This window comes from Macaca thibetana, chromosome 4, assembly GCF_024542745.1.
Source record: "Macaca thibetana thibetana isolate TM-01 chromosome 4, ASM2454274v1, whole genome shotgun sequence".
Taxonomy (NCBI): Eukaryota; Metazoa; Chordata; class Mammalia; order Primates; family Cercopithecidae; genus Macaca; species Macaca thibetana.
The window spans coordinates 14,435,405-14,441,920 of record NC_065581.1 but is presented as its reverse complement, the minus strand read 5'-3'; the positions used below and the strand labels follow the sequence as shown (position 1 = coordinate 14,441,920).

At 45.7% G+C, this 6,516-nt stretch overlaps 1 long non-coding RNA gene across 1 annotated transcript in view; it reads right to left on the bottom strand.

Annotated features, from left to right (window-relative positions):
• LOC126953732 (uncharacterized) overlaps nucleotides 1-6,516 on the bottom strand; it is a 43,403-nt gene that overhangs the window by 19,030 nt on the left and 17,857 nt on the right. The window contains exon 3 of the long non-coding RNA XR_007725327.1: nucleotides 1,293-1,376. This is a non-coding gene — a long non-coding RNA (uncharacterized LOC126953732). The remainder of the gene's footprint in view (nucleotides 1-1,292; nucleotides 1,377-6,516) is intronic.

The following is a 6,516-nucleotide window of genomic DNA, read 5'->3' as shown; positions in this document are numbered from 1 at the left end:
CCTTTCCTTCACAAAGCTTGGGAAGCACACTCTGTAGAAACTAAACTATACATGAAAATCCAGGTCCCAGTCCACCATTCCAAGGCCATCAGTACCTTCAACAGGGGAAGCTAAGACTAAGAAATGGGACTTGGAGAGCTTTCCTGAGACCTCCTTTCCCGTCCTATCTGCATTCCTACAAGCCCTTGTCTGAGAAGTGTGTATTGAGATGGAATAACCAGTAGGACTTCAGGGTATTTCTCTCTAGGCTTCTGGCCCAAGCTTGTATCTTCGGAATGTTCCCAGAGTTGGCCCAAGGGCCATGGTGATCATAGCAAGTCCAGGCTCTAGTGATGTGGGCACTGTGGAAAGTTTCCTGGGGAGTGTGTCATGTTGAATCAAATGTGAATGCTTCTCCTAAACTAGATGTTCTTGAAGTTTACGTAAATAGAAGGCAGGAGAAGCTCGAGTAACTGCAGTTCTCCCCATTTGAATCATTGGTTTTACTCTTTGCACTGTGTCCAGTGCAGCCCACTCTGCAGAGCAATAGGAGTCAATCCCAAGGCTCCAAGGGCCAGGCAGAAGGAGAGAGCTGACAGCTCCCAGTAAAGGAAAAAGCGGGGTCATTGTCCAGCTTTCAGGAGTTGCAGGATTAGTTTTCTGCTGGACTCCCCAAGTGGCAATCTACAGGCCTCTTTCCAGAATTACCAGACTCTGAGGAGACAATAAGAAAGAAACTAAAACAATTTTTGAAAAGTTTTCCAAAGTTGGTGAATGCTATACAAAGCCCCAGTTGACTTTGATATTTGCTCGGCTACAGGGAGAGGGGAACACGATGTGATTTGTGGGTGTCTTGGTTGCAAGTTTTGGCCAAGGCCTGGGTTGTTCCGAATTAAGACTGAGGAAGCAAAATTTCCCTTAGGGCCTTGGTACTGACTTTGAGCTGGGATCTTCTAGAAGACCCTGTAGAGTGGAAAAACAGTTGGCTATTATGCTTGTGTAACACAATTATAGATTATTTCACTCTGAGAATCTTTATGAAATGACCTACGAAGCCTGAACCTCAAGATGTTGAGAAATCTTCTAAGCTGAGGGGATGCTGGGTTGATTCTGGGTGTTGGAACTAATATTTCCACTTGGGTTTTGTGTTCTCTGAGGTTGGACTCCCCAGAAGCAGACCCTGAGTGATTCACTTAAGGAATATTGCCAGGAAAAACTGGTGAGAAGTGGGCCCCAGAAGGAAAGGAGGACGCCGGGACAAGGTGCAACACTGAGCAAAGCCTCAGGAAAGGAAGTGCTGAGATGTGACTTACCGTCTCTCCAGATCTTCCTGTGTACTGTCACTGCTGTCCTGGCCAGGGACCACGGAAGCTGGAGTATTTACACCTCCCTCTCACCTGTCATTCACCAGTTAAAGACTGTCATTTCTAGAGGGAAGTCAATCTTCATTATTGCACTATCAAAATAGTTTCTGGACTGAGGGCAGCTCTCTGATAGAGATACAGCTGCTGCTTGAGCACAGCTGGACCTGGGTACATGAAAATAATAAAGGGCTTGTAAGGGGAATGGTCCAAACACTAGTGAGTCAGCTATATATTGTCTGGACTTGCTGTGGACTGAACTGTGTCCCCACCAAATTCGTACGTTAAAGTCTTAACCCCTCAATATGACTGTATTTGGAGATAGGCCTTTAGGAGGTAATTAAGGTTAAGTGGGATCACAAGGGTGGACCCCTAATCCAATTGGACTGGTGGCCTCGTAAAGACAGGAGGAGACACCAGAGATGTCTCCTCCTGTCTCTTTTCATGCACACTCAGAGGAAAGGCCATGTGAGGACACAGCCAGAAGCCAGCTGTCTGCAAACCAGGAAGAGAGCCCTCACCAGGAATGAAATTGCCACCTTGATCTTGGACTTCTCGCCTCCAAGAGTGTGAGAGAATAAAACTCTGTTGTTGAAGACACCCTGTGTGTGGTATTTTGCTATGGCAGCTCTGGGCTGGCAAGGCATTGCTTTGGGTCAGTCATACACAGGGTTGGTACATTTATCTGTAAGAGAAACTCCACTGATGCAATCCGTGGTGCACAAGTACCAAAGGCTGTGAGCGGTCACCGTTGATTTGTCAATGCTGTGGGCCCTGCCATTGGTCCCAGAGTTAGTGTCAGCCAGTGGTCCTTTGGGGTCTTCCCCTCACCTCATCTTAAAGTTTTTGGTTCACATTCCCTCTGCTTTGCTTGACTGCATGGAGGTGGGACAGATGCTGCATTTGCAGGAGGGCACCAGTGCACTTTTCTGTTTTCTCCCCTACTTCCCAGTCATTCCAACTGAAAAGAATGCATAAAACCAGATTCTGAAGAACCAGCATGTCTTTTTAAACTTCTTGGCCACCTGTCAGTGGGTGGAGATCCCACAACAAAGCAGGAACTATCTAGATTATAGATGTCCAGCCAACCTGCTCGCATGGCCCGAAGGTGAGGCTTGAGCTCACAGTTGCTAGCCACTGAGCACCCAGGCCATGCTGAGCACAGCACCACAGGGCAGAGACTTCTGAAGTTACAGCCTTGCCACTTAACAGCAAGAAAGAGCTTCCTGAAGCCAAAAGCTCAACTATGTGCTGCTCAAGAATGGCATGCTGGTCGTGGCAGGCAGTCTACAGAGGAACAGAGAAACTACATGGAGAAGCAGACCCGGGCTCCGTGTTACCTCCTTCTCCATAACTGTGGGACTGGCAAGGAGAAAGGAAAGTGGGGTAACAACCAAGAGAAGAGCCCAAATGACTGCTTTTGTCCAGGCACAAATATTGCTAGTTATGCCATGCCCCCACTGAGCCTCTAGATCCTTGTCAAATCCTCTTCCGCAGACTAAAAATAATCACTCACATACAAACAAACGTAAATATATTTTTAACATGCCTCAGAAAACCCACCTTCCTGTTGGGTTTTGGAGCTGTCTCTCCAAGTCAACTGGCATATCACAAAAGCAACTGCAACTGCTTAGAACTTTCCACCACATACAGGCAAATGTGACCCCAGGTGACATCTGACTGTGAATGCCAAAGTGACTTGCGTTGTGAGATTAGAATCTCTAACTGCCTTGTGGTTTCAGAAAGCAGGAGAGGCCAGAACTTAAGAGAGGGTGAGGGCTTAAAAATTCAAGGTGAAGAGTTCCAGAGAAACCCACACATTTTGAGGGTCATTTGTGTGGCTTCCTGCGGAAGGTTTTAAAAGCCGGAGTACAGTACTGTTGAGACGTTAGCCAGTGGAAATAAAGGAAGCCCGCCACCCAGCCAAGCAGCTAGCTGGATGGCAGCCCCCAGTTGGGGATGGTATTTCACCCTGTGAGGGCAGGCAGCGAAGGAAGAGAAACCAACCAACTGTCACCAGTCTGAAAGAATTTGAGGGCCAGAAGGATAACAGCATGATTTAAAAAAAAAAAAAAAAATATTTTTTAAAGGCATACACAGGACATATGATCCCTAAGTAATAGCTCATAATTAATAAAATAACCCTGTGATCCTGCCAAAGTACTCTTTTTCTAACTCATTTGCAGACATTAGATGCCTCTTACCTCTTCTTTGCATTCATCATCATTCCACAAAAATAAGAGATTGGGGCAACTAAGGATTTGCATCGACAGGACATTTTGTGCTTTTCAAAGAGCAGTCCGTTCCACCGAGAGGTAAGGATAACATAATTAGAAAAAAATGTGGGATGTGCCCATGGCCAGGTGTGGTGGCTCACGCCCGTGATCCCAACACTTTGAAAGGCCCAGGTGGGAGGATTGCTTGAGGCCAGGAGTTCAAGACCAGCCTGGACAACATAGTGAGACCCTGTTTCTACAAAAAAATTTTAAAAATTAACCACGCATAGTGACACATGCCTATAGTCCTAGTTACTCAAGGGACTGAGACGGGAAGATCACTTGAGCCCAGGAGTTCCAGGCTGTAGTTTGCTTTGGCCACACCACTGCACTCCAGCCTCAATGTCAGAGCAAGGCTCTGTCTCTAAAATTAATTAATTAGTTAAAAAAAGAATTGTGCCCAAATGGCTTAGAGCTAGTTAAGTGACAGATGTATTTTGCTATGGACCAAAGTTAAGGTTGTTTGACTCTTAGGCACTTCTTTGGCCATGAGCTCCTGCTTCTGGTTCTCCTGATAAAATGCTGGAGGCTCAGTCCAAGGTAACAAGCAAGAAGTGGGCTCAGGAGGACAGAGCTCTGGCTTCCCAGATGCACATTCATTCACAGGCTCCTACCACTGCCATTGCAGGTTCCTTGACTTTGGCCTTCAGTCCTGACTTATTGTAATTTCTCTGCTTATGGGTAAAATGAGGAATTCCTGTCACATTGCCAACACCACCCTCTTTCTTCTCACCCCAAGGAGGGTGCAGAGAGGGGGCAAGACCAAGCCTGCCCAGAGTTGGAGTCTGGAGACGTGAGGTAACGTTGGTTCCCCATCTATGCTGAAACCTGAGGGAAATTGGCAGGGCTTATGAGGAGGGGAGGGCCGGCCTTGAGATTTTCTTTATGTTTGGCCTGGATGTAGTCCAACCTTAAACTCAAATGAAAACTTGAGAAATGTTATATTACCAAAGACCGCATGTGTGTGTTTTGAGATGAAGGTAATGGAGTGGGTGGTGGCGGCCAGCCACAAAGCGCAGCTTCAGTCCGGCTAAACAACTAAACCCTCACTGAAGAATCCAGGCCCTCATGACCGCACCATAAGGAGGTGTCTTTACTACCCCAATTCTTGTATTTTGTGTTTGCGCCCATCCAGGGAGCTCTTAGAACACCTGGGTCCCAGTCCCTCATGTGGTTACTCACCTGAGCTAAATCTCTTCATGTCTCTGATCCTCAACTTTTCCCATGCTCTAAATTAGAGGTATAAATCAAGTGTCAGGGATCTTTTCGTTCAAAGAACCAAGTTCTAGTGCAATCACTGGCAAATGAAATTTCTAAATGTTAAAAGTCATCCATGCTTCCAAGACGCAATTGAAAAATGACAAATGTTGAGAGGCTCAATGCATTTCATTTCTTTTTCAAAGGGCCTTTCCTATTTCAGGCAACCGTGCCTGCGGTGAGTATGAGTGTATGAAAGCATATGTTTGCAAAACAGTTGAAATATTTGCGTATAATAGCATTTTCACAGCAGTTAGTATAAACAGGGAGAAACTTAGGAGTGGCTTTTCATGGGTGTCTATGAAATGACAGATTGTGCAATTTTTAGGAAGAAAAAAAGCTTGAAGGGAAAAACCCTAGAGGCAATAATATTTTGACCTTGAGAGAAAAAAATATGCTAGTTTGTGTATAGAAAATAAACTCTCCTTCAAAGTTTACGTTCAGAAAAATCTTGGTTGCTTGCTCATAAATAAATTGAGGACAGAATTGTTGATTATTGAGGTTAATGTTCTTTTACTAAAGTGGAAACATTGTATGTAATTAGATTAAGAAGAGATTTCGGTAGAAAGAGTGACGATATGAGTAATCTTGAGTCAACAAAGGCACATTTTGATTTTATTAGCTAGCTATTAGAGCAATCTTTGGCATTTTATGTGTGATGCAGAGCATCAGGATGTAGCTGTTGAAAGTCATTTGTGTCCGCTGTCTGGACTAATTGAGCGACAATAATAAAACGCTGTTTTTAGATAAACAATGGGTGGCGGAGCTCCATCGGTCCCTGCAGGGAGCGTGTTGATGCCTTTCAAAGAGCAACTGGCTGAGCTCACGTGCCACAGTCATTTCACAGAGGAAAGTCAAGTCGTTTAAATCAACTAAATTGAACGCAGTTTTGAAATGGAAATCAGTAATCCCAGTTTGGAGCTGCCTCCTTGTCAATGGAAAGCTAGAGGCTCGGATCGCCGTCTGGTTCTCTCCCAAGTCTTATTCAAAGGCAGGAGGCCCCTGAGCCACGCAGATTTCAAGTTAGCAATACCAGGGAAAGGAATATCACGTGTCGTATGTTTTGTGTAGTGCATTGGTGCCGAACAGGCTGACATGGAAATATCATCATAAACCCAAGCTGCCTGCTCTATGTCCCTCCCTTCAGTGCACACAAGATGGGCCCTAGACAGACGGACAAACAGAAGGCTTCCAGGAGGATGTAAGTGGGTAACGTGCTGCTGCCCTTGCCCAGTAGGAAGGAATTTCTCTTGGAGGCCTCCCTCCTCCTCAGAATGTGCCCTTTCTCCTCCCCCCATGCCCTTTAGAATAAAGCATGTCCAGAAGTGAACCTCAACTTTGCACCAAGATTAGGATCTCTGGTTACAGACTGAGAACAGAAGAAAGCAGGCTGGCATCCTCCGACTCACTTTATCTTAACTTAGGATCACACAACCACCAGGCTTTTGTGGCAGCCAAGGGGTGGCAGGGGGGTCTTTAACATCTGTCTCTTTTCAGCTATCAGCCTTGTGCAAACAGCCACATGACCTAGGGAAAGACAGTGTGCTGGCTTGACAAACACGGCTTTGAGATAGGTTCACTGCACTCCACAAACTAATTGCATCTTCCTCACCCTGCTATAAAATGTTGTTATTGACCAGCAC